Consider the following 17428-nt stretch of genomic DNA (forward strand, 5'->3'; position numbering starts at 1 on the left):
ACACACCCCCAACTTGTTCAAAACCATAAGGGTGAAAAGAAAATGTGAGCAAAAGCCCCCAGATGCAGAGCTTCCTGGAAACAGGAACACGTGCTCTGCATTTCTGCAGCGTTGTTAATAATCACCGCAATAATGTACACTAAGTGAGTGCTTACTCTGTGCAGGCCATGTGACTACTGCCTCGGGTGCCTCACCCACTGACTCCTTCTCTCCCTCCGTCTGCTGGTGGTGAGAGGCCCACAGTGTAACTTCCTAGACAAACCACAGGAACTAGAAAGTCAGCCTTCGCATGAAAGTCATCAGGCTGCTCCCCGAGGAGACCGTGCCTCTTACACTGGGCTCCCCTCCTAGCTTTCTCCTCTCCCTCAAAAACACTCCCCATCCTGAACCTCTCCAAGGCCTAAGGCAGGTACGCGTGGCTGATAATCCTTCTAACCCTCTGCGGGCCTTCGAGGATTGAGATTTGAGTCACTGCCCTAGGATAATAAACTGCTGCTTGGTAGACAATTGAAGAATTGTTCCTTTAATTAATGATAAAAGAATGATTGGTACTTGACATACAAATGGTGGTGGAACATTATTTGGTTCTCTTCGCTAAGTTACACACACCATTTAAAATCCTGCATCATTTCGTGCACATTCTTTCACCAGAAAATAAACAGGATTGTACAATACAAAGATAAATCGTGGCTCAAGCTGTGTCCAAATCCTCAGAAGGATTATGAAGTGGCTGAGTAACCATTTGGAGGTGGGAGTGGAGGTAAGGAAAGGGTAACCACAATAGGAGAGGGATTTGGAGAAAGAAAGGAGATAAGAAAGCCATGCCCACACCAGGCATTCAGCATAAACATCTGCCGAGGAATTGGAGGAGAGCTAGGGTGAGGAGGTTGGGGCACCGGGTCAGGAGCCACATCACAGAAATGGCAGTTGAAGGGAATGGGGTCTAGCTGTTATCACAAATGGGCTGCCTCAGAAGGACCCAGATCCAAGTGACCCAGAGCAGCCGATGGAGAGCTCCCTCCCTCCTCCAGGTCACAGGCAACTTCTTTATATATGTCAAGTATGTATTATTGGGTGTGTTCTCTGGAGATGCTGACTAAGGAGGCCTGGAGTGGTTTCTAAAAGCTCCCAGATGACTCTGATAAACAAGTTTGCAAACCACAGGATTTGGTATCATCTAAGCTTCCTTCTCTGCATAAATCAAAGCCTGGCCCACATCAGCACGTGGCAGCCTCTATAAATGATTTTTACTTTGTAGTTAAATAAGAGATCAAGGAAAGAGACTGCAGAAAAAGGGAACTGAGCCCTCACACTATTATAGGGTCTATCTCCATCCCACTAAACGGCCAACCGAATGTACTGTGCCCATGTCATCCTATAGCACGCTCAAGCACGATGTGAATAATCTGGGCCACATCTTAGAGACAGTTAAATAACTATTTCCAAATCAAGTCCACAAAATGGGTGAGAAAAGTCCAAATGGATCAGCCTACTCCTGCAGCCAATCAAATCTCCTGCCTTAAATTTCTACATTGTGAAGATCCTAGGTAAGCATTCAGCACTCCTCTAGGGAGACACTGAACTTCACAAACAGGAAACTTAGAAGCAAATGAAATTACCAAACCAAGTGACTCATTTCCCATGCTGAGTGCTCCTGCGTCACTCAGGCACATGGGCATCCCCACCTGGAATGCTCTCCCACCCCCCAACCAACCTCACATTCCAGCTGTAGACCACTCCCATGCCTGAGACCATTTAGTCTCATATCACCAGGGCACTTCATGATAAGGAGGGGAGCCCTGACTGGTTTGGTTCAGTGGATAGAGCGTCGGCCTGCGGACCAAAGGGTCCCGGGTTCAATTCAGGTCAAGGGCATGTACCTTGGTTGCGGGCATATCCCCAGTAGGGGGCGTGCAGGAGGCAGCTGATTGATGTTTCTCGCTCATCGATGTTTCTAACTCTCTATCCCTCTCCCTTCCTCTCTGTAAAAAATCAATAAAATATATTTTTAAAAAAGGAGGGGTCGTGTGCACGGCTTGTGTCATACTATGGGGAACACTCAAAGAATAGTATACATGTCGATTTATTTTTGTGCCCCTCCCAACCCTAAGCACTCTTCTTTGTGCATAGTTATAATAAATAGACACTCTGTGGATAAATTCATCCCACAGATAGTTATTGAGTGCCTACTATATGCTAGGCATTATTCTAGGCACTGGGAATAGAGTAGGAAACAAAATAGATAAAATCTGGCCCTCCTGGAACTTAGATAAGCAAAATAGTGTTAGATGGAGATAAGAGCTGTAAAAACAATTAAAGCAGGAAAGGGAAATAGAAAGTGTTGAGGGTGTTGTGATTCCAAACAAACAAAAAAAAACGGTGATCATGAAAGGTTCACTATGGGTAAAGCTCTGAAGGAGGTGAGGGAGTGAGCCACACAGATATCTAGGAGAAGACTGTTCCAGGCAAAGGGAACAGCAAGTTGCAAAGCCCTGAGGAGGAAACACTTACGGCATGTATAAGGAATGAGGAAGCCAGTGGGGAGTGTGGGGAGCAGAGTGAAGGGGAAAGAAATGGAAGATCAGAGAGGTATTGAGATCAGTGTAATAACACATGCTACATCCTATATAATAAAAGCCTAATATGCAAATTGTCCCTTCTACCAGGAGTTCAACCAGGGGGCGGGGCCAGCTGGCCAACCGCCTGGGGCCCCTCCCCCCAGCTGGCCAGGCCCAATCAGTGCTGATTGGGGTGGGCTGTCCAAACCCCACCTGTGCACAAATTTGTCCACCGGGCTTCTAGTATATATATAATTTGATTTATATGATTAGTATCACTCTAGTTTCTGTGTTGAGAATAAAGTGGTAGGGGATGAAGGAGGAAGAAGGGAGAGCAGGTGGAGCTTACTAAAATAATCCAGGCAAGAGAAGTTGGTGTTATGGACCAAGGAAGAGGAGGTCAGACTCGGGGTTTATTTTGAAAGTTGAACCAATGGGATTTACTGACCAACTGAATATAGGATACGAGGCTAGGATGACACCAAGGTTTCTGAGTTGAATAACTTTTAGGATGAGGTTGCCATTACTGAGAAGAACAAGGCAGAAAGAGCAGTTGGGAGAAGGACAGGGCTGAGAGCTTGTGTTTGCATGTTAAAGCTGAGCTGCCTACTAAGTGAGATGTCATATTCTTGATAGCTTTGACCGGTTCGATTCCGGTCAAGGGCATCTACCTGGGTTGTGGGCACATCCCCAGTAGGAGATGTGCAGGAGGCAGCTGATCGATGTTTCTCTCTCATTGATGTTTCTAACTCTCTATCCTTCTCCCTTCCTCTCTGTAAAAAATCAATAAAATATATTTAAAAAAAAAAAAAAGACAGTGAGGTGAAATATCAGAGCACTATTGGGTGGGCAAGAAGTTACAGTGCCTAGTTTGGAATGTGGACAGTTCGTCCACTGTGAGAAGACTCACAGTGTGTGTGGACACATGCCAGTGGGGACACGTGGGGACTTGTGGAAGTTCCCTCCGATTGTCTTTATCTTCTCAATGAAACAGGAAACAAGGCTGATGGCTGAGATGAGGTGTCGGAGAATGGAGGAAGAGGAATGGTATGCATATGTCACCTAGGAAAATGGGAGAACTGGTGGTCTAGACAAACATAGTATAAGGACCAGCTTGTAGTTACCCATCATGAATTCACAGTGAACCCAGGCAGAGAATGAATGAGTGAATTCACAAATATTTCAGAAGAGATCAACAAACCACAATCTGGACAAAGAAAGTTTGGCTAGCTCTCCTTTTTCCCTCCAGACCAAGTAACACCAAGACTGGGGACAGTGTGTAATTGGACACTTCAAGCAGGTTTCTTCTTAGTGGACCTCAAGCATCATCTTACACATTGTTGACACTCCATTAAATATTTGCTCTTAAAGGAATATTTCTGAAACTCGACATCAGCTTGACCTAATAGTATTTCAGAACAGATTTTAAGCCAAGCAGACTTGGGTTCTGGTCCCTGCTCTAGCAATTACTATTTGTGTGATATAACCTCTCTGCACCTCAATTTCCTCATCCATAAAATGGGAATAAATAAAAATAGAACTCACCTCACTGGGCTTCAAGGATTAGATAGTATGTCTTTGCCTAACACAGGGCTTGCCTTACAGTAAGTATTTCACCAATGAGAGCTACTGTAAGTCTGAGGAAATCAACAGTGGACCCGGGCCAGGGAGAAGATTAGTCTTGATTCAAATTTTTATCAGATCTGGGAGACGCCTTTGTTTACAGAGCTCAAAACGTCAGTTTTATTTTGCATCTTTTAATGATTACGGGCCTCTGTCCAGAAGACTGATTAGCAACTCACCTGATCTACACCCTCCAAGAATCAGTAAATCAGTCCCAGAGTGGGGACTATTATGTCCTTTGGTTAATATAAAAAGGCAAAGTTCTGAACCATAAATCAGCTATGAATCAGTGACTTAGAGCCCATGTGTTTGTTTTCTTTAAAATATCTGTGTAACCCCATGGCAATGGGCAAGGAGACACCTGATTGAATGGTGTTGCTCTATATCAATCAGGGGCAAAGCAGATGTACATTTCTTAGTTCATCCTAGCTTGAGGCCTGTGTCAATGGCCAGAGCTGTTTCATGCCTGAGGCACATAAAAAAATAAAATAAAATACCTATGTAAAACACAAACTATCACAAAGTACATTGCTAGGCCTGGTCAAAGAAGTGCAAATTTGAGTAAGACAGTCCTCTTTTATAAAAACAATAATAGCTAATATTTATCAGGATCATTGAACCAGGCACTGTGCCAATAGCTTTTAAAATCAGGAGTTTAATTACTTCTCATCTCAACCCTAGTAGCAGGTGCTATCATTACAAGTGAGAAAATGAAGACTTTGGGAGCTTATGAGATTTATCCTGGTCAGGCACTTTGACCTACAATGAGATGAGGAATCAAGGCCAGACTAAGAGCTTGGAGGGCCTTGCTGAACAGTGACGGCCTTGGCCTTGGCCTTCCTGTAGCTTCCTAGAGGTGTTCTGTTTTAGGGGGTGGAGATAAAGCTGGGGGATTCATAAGAATTAAGAGGAGGGGCTGGATTCAGTGTAGAACTATCGCAGGTTAAGATTCCAAACTGTAGATGTTGGTGTTAAGGTGTCCACAGCTTTCAAATTCTATCCAGAGGCACACTTGATAATAAAACATTCCATATTGGTCTGGAGTAAGGTTTTAAGGGTTCCAAATGGGAGCAGCCCCAGAATGTGAGGTCAGAAAATGTTTCCACAGAAAGAAACGCTAAAACAATCAACATCAACATGAGGAGCTTAGCCATCGCCAGAAATCCCTCTAACGTAAAAGATGCTTTGATGATATATTACAAATGAGACTCAGGTATTTCCCCAGTTCTCCACAACAAGGCCAGAATGTTGGCACAATTCAATCAGGGACACCCGGAGGGCTGCCCTATCCAATCAAGAGACCTGAGTCTTCCTCAAATCCAATTAACAGTGACCATGAAAAATGGGATGAGGATGTCAATTAAGTCACCAAAGAACATTGCAATCTGCTCTATTGCGTTAAGACCTCTGTCTGAGCTGACACTGTGTCAAGAGAAAGAAGTATGTTAAGACGTGGGAGATGGGGAGTAGACTCAAACATTTTAAATGCATCACTCTTCATCTGACACTTTGGAGGAAAAAGATCACACAGACCCTGGAGGGTTATATCCACAAAACTAACGCCAAGAAGGGGAATTAATGAGTGAACAAAGGGTAAATTAAAATACCTCGGAAGAAGGTGGTGCCCTTTGTACTGTTCCCCAATCAAGCTTCTGATTTCCTGTCTCATTTCCCAAGGGCATCCACCCACCAGGACAATGTGTCCTGAGCAAATGACTACTGTCACCTTCCTGCCAGATGTCACACTTATTCACTAGCAAATTCTGTTGATCCTACCTCCAAATAGCACCCACATCTGCCCACCCTTCTCCATTCCCACCTCCAACACCTTGGTCTGGGCCACACAGCTCCCTCCGGCTTCCTAACTGTGGCCTGACCTTCCACACTGCCCACTTGGCCATTCTCCACAGAGTAGCCACACTGTCTTTTCAACACTCTAACTCGCCTTCAACCACTTAGGAACGAAATTTATAGTTTTTGAATGTGTTGTGTAAAGATCTGTCTGACCATCTAATTAAGCTATTACCAAAAGAAGATTCAAGTAAGTAGATTATCTTGCCACAAAACCAGCAAAACCAGAAGTAGATGAATCTGTTCTGAATTAGAAGCCCTTAATGCTGTAAGTAATATGTACAAAGTTACATTTTGACAAGACAACAAGTTGTAGTCATCACCTAATGAAGTAAATAAGCCCCAATAATAAATATATCTCTCTCCACAGTGACTGAATCTATGTTAGAGTATAATATTCTACTTTGATTTTTTTCACATTGTTGAATTTTCTGTGTGAAGGAAAAATATTGGAAAGGATCAGATTTAAATGTGGTCATTCAGTGTAAAATATAATTTTAGGTTTAAAACAGAAATACTGTGTAGAATTATTGTGGATCACCTCAGTAAATCTCACATCCCTTCTGTTACCCCAATTGTTTGGGTAAAATCTGGCAGAAACCAGAGAAAAAAAAGGCTGAGTAATTTCCCCAGTCAGTGTGTCAGACTGACTCAAACTCTTGTCTTACTCATTCTATGCATGACATTATTTACTCACATCACAACTATCTTCTATAATAATAAAAGCATAATATGCTAATTAGACCAGACAGCGGCGGCTGCAAGGGTCGAGGGCAGGCAGCCGAGGTGGTTTCGAGGGCGGAGCCTTCCCCTGATCAGCCTGGTTGCCGTTGCCTCCCACAGAGGGAGGCCAGACTGTGGCTTAGACCTGCTCCTCACAGGGACATCCCCTGAGGGCTCTCAGACTGTGAGAGGGGGCAGGCTGGGCTGAGGAACCCCTTCCCCCGTCCCCCAATGCATGAATTTTCGTGCACCAGGCCTCTAGTACTAAATAATAATAAGGTTGTTTCATCTCACAAATATGAAAGCCTCATCATGAATGTTATCAACTATTTTTAATAGTCCATGAACCAATGTCAAAGATTTAACATGACATGTGCATTTGGGGATTCCAAGTCTAATAAAGGGCAAATCGGTAGTTAGTTTCTATTTAAAAGACAGGACTGTGTGTCCAGACCCCCAAATCTAGATGCTGACTGGGACTCTCCTCACCTGGGTGATCCCCTGCCCTCACTCTTTCCTCGCAGGGCCTCCCGGCACGCCTCCCCATGCTGGCTCTAGTCTTGGGACAGGCAGACCGCATAGGCCTGCCTTCCACCAGGAGGAAGTGACTTGGAGGGGATGTGAGGAAGTTGAACAGAGCTTTGAGTAGGCCTTCTTTCCTCACAGGAACGGAGAGCATCTAGACCAGCGGTTCTCAACCTGTGGGTTGCGACCCCTTTGGTGGTCAAACAACCCTTCCACAGGGGTCGCCTAAGACCATCCTGCATATCAGATATTTACATTACGATTCATAACAGTAGCAACATTACAGTTATGAAGTAGCAACGAAAATAATTTTATGGTTGGGTCACAACATGAGGAACTGTATTTAAAGGGCCAGAAGGTTGAGAACCACTGGTCTAGACAGTGGCAAGTGCAGCTGGCTGGCCTTCCCAGAGAGCTGGCTTAGCCTGAGCATGCCCTTTTCGGGCCAGTAATCCAGGAGGTACCTAGATCTCATTTTCTGTCCTTCTCTGTGGCTGAAGAAGTCAGTCTCCTGTGAGATTGGAAACCCACCTATCAGAGAGCACACCTCACTGCCTCCATATCTCCTTAAACTGGGTCAGGATAGCTGAGACAAAGCAAAACTAGCTCTTTCTTCATCTTAGATGATCACTTCCACTCATAGTAACACAATCACCAAGAGTGAAAAAAGATCCTTTGTAGTATTTCTGATACGCTATTTAGTAAAACAATGAGAATTTTGAAAGCCAGGCATATTTTATCTTTAATGATTAAAAAAAGAAAGAAAGAGGAAGCAGCAGTCAAGATAATACATCTGTTAGTATGCTTAGGTTAGACACAGTCATCTCTTGGTTGAGATACTTCCAGTAAGTCTATAAATCAATTGTGTTCACTTTACTTAGATTGAAGAACTCAACTTCAAGGGCTGGTCCTGCATGTTAGGAAAATAACAGATATCCGGTAACCCCCTTCCCCTCTGATTGTGGCTGGAGCCTCCTGAGATTCTCGTGCTGGTCTTGTCCCTCTGTCAACCTACATAGGGCTTCCATCGTCCCTGGGACCCCATTCCTCTGTCCACACTTGAGGGTTTCCTCCGCCTCCCACCTGGGCTGGATTATCAAACAGACCACTGGACCCTTAGCCCAGAGACAGGTCAGCGTAAACCTTTCCAGTGTGGTGCCAGCCCCTGATCACAAGGCACAGGTAGACTGGGAGGGCACAGAGCCTCCACAAAAGCCTCAGGTGTCTGCAGGTGGGGGTGCAGGGCCCCCGGGGAGGGGGGGCAGGAAAGAGACGCACACAAAGCCCTCTGGGAGGTTATGGTCACAGTACGCAGCCTACTCACGAGTGAGGTAAAACATTACACTGATGAGTAGCCAGACAATATTTATACCACAACCCAGGCTAACAGTAGAGCAAAGGGGAATGACACAGGCAGCAAAAGGAAGCCCATCTCCCATGCCCAGGGATGAAGTCTGTCCCGATCTACTCACTGGGAGTTACTGGGCAGAACCAGCCCCTAGTCCAGTGATGGCGAACCTTTTGAGCTCGGCATGTCAGCATTTTGAAAAACCCTAACTTAACTCTGGTGCCATGTCACATACAGAAATTTTTTGATCTTTGCAACCATACTAAAACAAAGATTTATATTTTTGATATTTATTTTATATATTTAAATGCCATTTAACAAAGAAAAATCAACCAAAAAAATGAGTTCGCGTGTCACCTCTTGACACGCGTGTCATAGGTTCGCCATCACTCCCCTAGGGTTCTGACACAGGTCCACTTGGCCCAATTAAAGTAACTCACCCCCACCTGCCCTCTGCCTCCCTGCACCAAGGAGAAAAGGACAGCAAAGCAAACTGGAAAGTAGGAAAGAAGGAAGGAAGTGGCGGCTACGTGGAAACCCACTGCATCTTCACAAAAGCCAAGTTACAGCCCCTTGGGCACTCCACACCTGACCCTATCTTTACCCTCTTTGCTGTCAACAGACAGGGTCCAGTCCTCGGTCACATGGGCAAGACTTTGCACTTCTTATCTACCAAGATAGTTCCCTTCCCAATATAAACCTGGCCCGAAAGCACCATTAAGTGAAACCCATATATGGGCCCAAACTCTGGCTTCATCTTCCCTCTCTTCTCTGCAGGTCCCGTCACAGAGACAACAACAGGCAGAGGGTTCTGTAACAAGACAGTTGTCTTGTTTTCTGCTTCAAGGCATCGTCTAGGTGCTCCTGGGACTGGGTAGATGTGTGCCATGCCCTCTCCGACAGGCAGTGCAGGGAGAGGCCTGCTGAGTGTGAAGACTGGCTAAATCCTGTCCAGAGGGCAATGCAATGTCGGAAACTCTACAGCAAACCCACCCAGCAAGGCATCTGTCGGGAACCAGGGTGAAGTTTGCAGGCTGGAAAACATGGGTATTAGGATTTCTGGCAAACAGGACATGGAGTCAAGAACACAGGAAGCCAGAAGGAGGAGAGTGACAGGCTAGCCGGTACACAGGTTAAGGCCAGATCACTTGCTCAATGCGACTTGCCTTAACTAATTGGCTATTCCTAGCAGTCTTGCTTCCCACTTTCCTGAGTAGTCTCGTCAATCAGTGTAAACCCACTGTCTCTCCCACAGGTTCCTCCACACGGTGAACCGGATTCTCCTGATTCAGCCACTCCTTCAACTTCACTGCCAACCAGACACCGGGAGCAATGGCAAGGACCTGCCCTTACATGGGCCTCACTCCCAATAACAGAGTAAAAGAAAGATCTCACTTCTGTGGCCCGAAAGGGATTTGTTAGAATGTGGACTAGTTGAAGGTGATCGTAACAACTCTATGGCCCCCGAGACACCAATCCACTAGGTCACAAAAATATCCATAGAAAGAAGCAGATTGTGAATTAGAACAAAGAATAATTCCTTCAAATAAACTAAGGAAGTTCTCACATGTTTATTTTGTTTTTCATCCTCACCCGAGGACATGCTTAGAAAGAGGAAGGAAGTGGAGAGAGAGAGAGAAACACTGATGGTTGCCTTCCATACGTGTCCCACCCGGGGATAGAACCCACAACCCAGGTATGTGCCCTGAATGGGGATGGAACCAGCAACCTTTTGGTGAATGGGACAATGCCCAACCAACTGAGCCACTCTGGCCAGGCATTTGATACTTTGAATAATATAGCATAGATAGAAACAGGAAGTCGCTTTACTGTGATCCCTTTGGCATTCTACAAAATGCCTAAACAGTCCTCCACACAACTGTCAAGGTCATTAAAAACAAGGAGAGTCTGAGAAACTGCCATAGCAGAGATAATCTGAGAAACATGACAACTAAATGTAATGCGGTGCCCTGGATGGAATCTGGGAACAGATAAAGGATACGAGGTAAAAACTAAGGAATCTGCATAAAGTGTGGATTTTAGTTACTAATAATAATGTACCAATAATAGCTCGTTAATTGTGACAGATGTACCATCCTAATTTAAGATGTTACTAATTGGTTGGAGAGTATATGGAAACGATCTTAAAAATTTTTCTGTAACTCTAACCATCTTTTAAAAATTAAGTTTTGTGGGTTTTTTTTAAAGTGGGCCTGGTAGAAGGTGGATGGATAGTGGAGGGAGGAACAGATGGACAGCACAGTGGCTGATGGAGGATGGACAGAGGTTGGGATGGCTGATGGATGGGTAATAGATGGAGTGGCTCTGGGAAGCAGGACAGTCAAACATTCTGAGAGCATGAGGCTGAGCACTGGGATGGGCACCTGGGACTTAGCAACCTGGGGGGCATGATCCTCTCCATAGAGATAAGCAACACAGCAGGGGCCTGACAGGAGAGCAGAAGGGGACAAAGTAGGGATGAAGGAGAGTTTTGTGGGCCTGTGTGTCCTACTGCTGTATTGAGGTATAATGTCCACATCATGAGGTGCACAGATCTTAAGTGTGCAGCTCGAGGGCTCCTGAAATGGAGGAGAGGCTGCAGGTAAAGAAGAGGAAAGTCCCTGAGCAGATGGAAGGGATGGGCTCCTGAGAGAAGGTAGAGGTGACGCACTCTTCCTTCTGACTTTCCTCTGACCTATGGGTGGAGCCACCACCCTCACTGGAGATGGCCTTTTTACCCAAAAAGATAACGATGACACCCTAATTCCTTAAAAGATTATCGGTGCTTATTCTGCAAATGTAAAGAGAAAGAGCTGAATAGGAACAAAACTGTTGGCTTATTTTTTCCTTATTTACAATTTCAAATTTTTTAAACCCTGGCTGCCTCATATAGAAGAGAAGGCAAAACAACACGAAAGGTGGTCTTTTTCTTTTCTTTTCTTTTTTAAGGACTATGGTCTTAACATTGTAACTGTAGATTATTCCTTCTCTAATAAAATGAATACATGTTCATTATACAAAACATAAATTAAATAAAAATTGCCCATAATGACACTAATTAATATTTATTACATATCTCTGCAATCTTTGCCATCTATTTTAGGCAATTATAAAAGGTATCTTATGGAAAAATATTGTTATCAATTATCACTTAACTCAAATGTCATAATTCTGTTGAATTAAAAAGGTAATTCTCTTAAGTCAACTCAGCAAGATTTTTTGTTCTGATATACTAACTAGATTATTCTATATTCGTAAAACCTGATGTGTGACCAAAATTTTCAATCAAGCCCTATACCCCACCAAAGAAAAACCTCAAATTGACAAATGATAAAAAATGTCTGCTCTCTTTTTGGCCAAAGAACATATCTTTAATTTGAATATATGTATTAATGAGGCAGAATTCATTATGGCAAAAAGGTCATAGATGTTGCTAATGAAGCTTTCATAAATATCCTGAGCTTTTCTTGGGGTGATTATTATGATTTTTAACATTATTAATGCTGAAAACACCCCTGAAAGGGCTCTATCATTTAAAGGGGGGTTAAAGGAAGCCAAGGATGAAGGCTCATAGCCATCCTGTGAATGAAGGTGGGTCAGGAGAGCTCTCGATCCTCCTGGTGGACCAAGCCCACACCTGGGAGAAGGAAGGGTCTATCTTAGAATGTGACTCCTTGCATTCGGACATAAAGATGAAAGAACCCCTAATATATAATATATGATTAAAATATATATCATAAAAATGAAAAAAGGGGGGAAAAGAACCCCTGATCACAACCAGTAGGGATCTCTGAGATGGGACAAACTAGTTCCCACAACTAGCAAAAAGCCATATCTAGTGACTTTTCTGTTTATTTTGATTTTGTGAAGTGGGGCCAAGAGGGAGCAAGAGAGGAGCTGAGTTCCCTGAGAGGAAGGCAGGTCCACACCCACACCCCCGGCCTACTCAACGCCTCGAACCCCAGGAGGCGGTAGGTCAGCATTTTAGTCTCAATGGCTGGCTTGAGAACTTGGATTTCATTTTGCTCAATGATTTATATGGGCTCTGAATCTCATTCTGTGCCCTCCTTCCCTGTTTTAAATTGCTTTATGCAAGGCAACTTATGTAAGGTGTCAATGATCAATAAACTCATTTTTTTCTCCTCTGGAGTAATAAGTGAACGCAAGCTTGGGCTCTCTGCTTATTAAACACAGCCCTCTAGTCCTCCCCCAAAGTTTACCATGGGCATATCCCAGAGGTTTGAGGCAGCCTGGGCAGCTCAATGCTGTGAGAGTCTCAGGCTAGTTCAGGTGATCGTCTGTTTACCTAGATACACAAACGTTTTCACTAGCCACCCTTAAACACTGCTCTGGCATGAGATTACTTAATACTGAATCATCTGGGCTTTGATGAAGAAATGAAATATTGCCCTAGTCAGTGGTCGGCAAACTCATTAGTCAACAGAGCCAAATATCAACAGTACTTCTTCAAAATAGACTCGCCCAGGCCGAAAACCGACTTCTGCTCATGGGCCACGAAGTTTCAATCACACTGTACATGTGCCTGCATGTGGTATTTTGTGGAAGAGCCACACTCAAGAGGCCAAAGAACTGCATGTGGCTCGCAAGCCGCAGTTTGCCGACCACAGCCTAGCTGATTTGGCTCAGTGGATAGAGCATTGGCCTGCGGACTGAAGGGTCCTGGGTTCGATTCCAGTCAAGGGCCCATGCTCAGGTTGTGGGCTCGATCCCCAGTAGGGGGCGTGCAGGAGGCAACTGATCAATGATTCCCTCTCATCATTGATGTATGTCTCTCTCCCTCTCCCTTCCTCTCTGAAATCAATAAAAATATTTTTAAAAAGAAATGGAATATTTTAGCTGAACAAACGGCACTTGTCTACCAGAGATAGTGCGTTATTTCGTAGTTGTAATATTTGTAGGATGTTTTCATTATAGCAAGCATAATCATGTTTTAGCATCAAGTCCATGATTCATCTTCTTGTGACCTGTCAGAGCTCCCACACCCCAGCACAAACAGGAGAAAAACCAGTTGACTAATTAGAGCTGTTACGCAGACTATTAGCTCACAAGAACTAGGCAGAAAAAAACATTTTTGCCAAACTGAAAACTCAACACCCTGCTACATCGCTTGAATCAAATTTGATTTAATATTAGCAGAAATGAATGAAACAGCGACGTCAGCCGCACTACTGACATATAAAACATAAAAGATGTCAACCGATGACTGACCACAGTGCACAGAACAAAAACAGCCTTTAACATAAGCCAGACAAGTTGTTACGGATGTTTCACATTTTATTTAGAAGAAGCTCTATTTCTTTACTTCTACCATGCCAAAGGTAATAACAGCTGGTCCTTTCAAACATGTAGAATAAAATACCCACTCTGTATCGTCAGGCTTATTTCAGGCGAGTTTCTAACTTTTACTAGTAAGCTCAACACTCCATTTGAGTGAATAGATGGAGAGCATAAGGCTCTAATACTAAGGGTTCATGTAAACCTGGCCATCAATGAAATAAGTAACATGCTCACGGGAATATATATTTGAGAACGAATGGATTTGAATTTTTCTAAAGAGATAGCTTAACCCTACAAATGGCTTCTCTCAGGCAGCCTGTACATTGTTAAAGAGGAAGCATATTTGAAAATGTATCACATAAATTAAGCAGAGAAGCCTTGCCCGGTGTAGAGGCCAAACATACTAGACTTCACGGAAATGGTCAGGTGGTGAAGGGGAAACTGATGCTCACATTTAACAGAAACGTGATTTCTCAGAAACTGATTTCTCATTTAAAAATGAGAAAACTACTCACATCAAAGAGCTTTTGTGTGGATTGAATGGGATTATCTGGTGGTGCTTTATGGATTCTATCTTCACACAAAATAAATATTACCAAGAGGGATAAATTCTGTTTTTCACTTCCTACCAACACTGTCCATGAGAAATCTACACTTTTTTTTTTCTATCCTGTCATGTTAGTTCTGAAACCAACTATAAAGGGACATTCCAGAAATAAATTCCCCAATGAAAATTAATTTGTTTAGTGCAGATTTATTTGGCTTCTTATTTAGGCTAATTTGTAGCCTTCACAGTTTTTAAATTTTATTTCCTAAAGCTGCTGTGATTCTACTTCTCAGATGCTCATTTTATACCTCAACACATATGTTCCTCAAGTTAAAATAAATATCACTATTGGTTAATTATGAGCTGCCAAGCTAAAGGACAAATAAGAATAGGAAAGGCCCTCCGACAGCCAATATTATAAATTATACGCTGCAAGTGTTTAAGTCAAATATGCCAGCTCTTCTTAAAGGTTAACCCAATTAAAGCAAAAAAGCAGATAGGTTAGCTATGAATAACTGTATTTGTCAGATTTCAAATTTAAGTTGGAAGTTTATAATGGGGAGGAAGAGCTGGAGGGGGTTAGAAGTGGGGGTTTTTGGGTTTTTTTTGACGATTGTTGATCTGATCCTTCCTAAGTCTCATCACACCAGAGATCATGCCAAGGAGAGGATGGAAAAATACATGCTCACTTTAGCTACTAAAATTAACTATGTAAATTGGATGATCCTTTGGCGAACTAGTCTAGCTCTCATCTCAGGTTTGCAAGGGAAAGATCTTTCTATTATTGCCTTATTTATTTTTAAATATATGTTTTTTATTGATTTCAGAGTGGGAGGGAGACAGAGATAGAAGCATCACTGGTTAAAGAGAATCATTGATCAGCTGCCTCCTGCACACTCCCTATTGGGGATCCAGCCCACAACCCAGGCATGTGCCCTGACCTGTAATCAAACCGTGACCTCCTGGTTCATAGATTGACACTCAATCACTGAGCCACACCGGCCGGGCTCTATCACTGCTTTAAATATAACCTTCTCTTTAATAAATCTCATTTTTTCTAATGTGGAGCCAGCTTTATTAAAGAATCTCTAAAGCAGTGATGGCAAACCTATGACACTCATTTTTTTTGGTTGATTTTTCTTTGTTAAGTGGCATTTAAGTATATAAAATAAATATCAAAAATATAAATCTTTGTTTTACTATGGTTGCAAATATCAAAAAATTTCTATATGTGACACGGCACCAGAGCTAAGTTAGGGTTTTTCAAAATGCTGACATGCCAAGCTCAAATGGTTCGCCATCACTGCTCTAAAGTCTGGAGCTTGAAAGACCTAGAACCTCACTTTTTTTCAGATGGGGAACGAAAACCTAGGAACAAGAGTCTATCAGGAGAATTACTTCCAAGGTCACTGAGCTATAACAGAGTCCCACGGCCAGAGCCCTGCCTGCACCATCCTGCTGGGAACAACAGACACGCTTTGATTCCATAGATCTCACAGATTCCAACAAGGCCCCACAGCCCACGAATGATGTTATCTATTTATAAGCCTGCCCAGGTTTATTAATTCCCAAAGTTCAGCTGGTAAGAGATTACTTTCGCTTACTTAGCCCTTATTTTCCATTAAAATGGAAGATAAAGTGTTCTCAGTTGTTGACATTACAGTGTTAATGAGTTCAGCATACCCTCTCCTGAAAACAGGCTGTGAGTAAAGGAAGCACACGCCCGCTGTGCAGTGAATCATTTACTGGATGGGCTAACACAAAGGCCTGCACTCATAGGGATGCCTACATTCTTCTCCTACAGGAAGGGTCCCTGTACTTTTCAACTCCTTCCTTTACACAGTTTAGAGGGATGGAGTAAGTCTTCTTGTTCCCTTTCCTCATCTATATAAATATGTGCTGAATGAATGAATGAATGAATGACTACCTCTGCCCTCCATAGCTCCTGTCACAACCAGCCCTACAGATTCTTTCAAAGAGGAAAAGCCCTTTTTTGATCACTTTTTCTGGACCACAGAGTCATGTTTCAGAGCCTAATCCGCACTCTGGTCTCCCCTTTTCTCTAAGCTTTCACGCAGTGGAACAGATTTCTGAACTGCCGCTGCTGACTAAAAGGGTCTGGGGGAGAAGTTATTGCAGAACTTTTGAGCAGAAGCAGAAATCCTGGCTTTCACTCCTGTTCTCGCCAGACCTGTGTGAGCCTGTGGCTCGGGTCTTCTCTGCTGGTGGAGCAGCGCTCACCACTCCCCGGCACAGCGAGCATGTCCACTCCCAAAGAAATGAACGGTTACTGGGCAAATAAGGCCGTATTCGTGCACATTCCGGAAAACTGAAAATGACGGTAAAGAATGGCAGGAACCTGCGATTACTTCCGTGGAAGACTTTTCCTGCCCACACGTCTGTGCTGTATTCCAAACAACTTCCTTCTAGTTCACAGGTTCAAAGGACTGCGTGGACATAACTCATAACCATGAAAATGGGCCAAAACTTCCAGTCACAATGAAAGAGCAGGTTTTTAATGCTGGCAGAGCCCAATTACATGAATGCAGTCTGTATTTCTGAAAAGCAAAGCACCAGAATATTTGCCAACTGCCCTTGAGGCCCAGTTTGTCTCTCTCACTTAACAGCCAGGCACGGGTGCAGCCAGGTGTGCAAGAGGCAGTGGGGCTGCAAAAATCACAAGGTTCTGCCCCCTCGAAGCTGCTGCTGGGGGGACAGGTGTAGGGGGCCCTGGGTGGGGACAGGATTATAGAAAGACTGCTGAGGAAGGGGTAAGAAGCAGCCAGCAAAGGCCTATAAGTCTGCCGGTGAGGAGACCTATCAGAGAGGCTGCCTGGAGGAGGCAGCTCAAGAGTGAGCCTAAAGAATAGGTAACAAGTAGCCAGGTAAGGTGGGGAGGGAGGGGGAGGTGAGTCTGGCAGAGGAAGAAGCAAATGAGAAGGGGCTCCTGCCTTC

At 43.8% G+C, this 17428-nt stretch overlaps 1 protein-coding gene and 1 pseudogene across 1 annotated transcript in view; one reads left to right on the plus strand and one right to left on the minus strand.

Annotated features, from left to right (window-relative positions):
- Positions 1-17428, minus strand: part of PPP1R14C (protein phosphatase 1 regulatory inhibitor subunit 14C) — a 62455-nt gene that overhangs the window by 35139 nt on the left and 9888 nt on the right. The window lies entirely within an intron of this gene.
- Positions 4515-4660, plus strand: LOC139013392 (small nucleolar RNA SNORA48; annotated as a pseudogene).

Source organism: Myotis yumanensis, unplaced genomic scaffold (genome assembly GCF_028538775.1).
Source record: "Myotis yumanensis isolate MYYU_CA2020_CCGP unplaced genomic scaffold, mMyoYum1.0.hap1 SCAF_6, whole genome shotgun sequence".
NCBI classification, from domain to species: Eukaryota; Metazoa; Chordata; class Mammalia; order Chiroptera; family Vespertilionidae; genus Myotis; species Myotis yumanensis.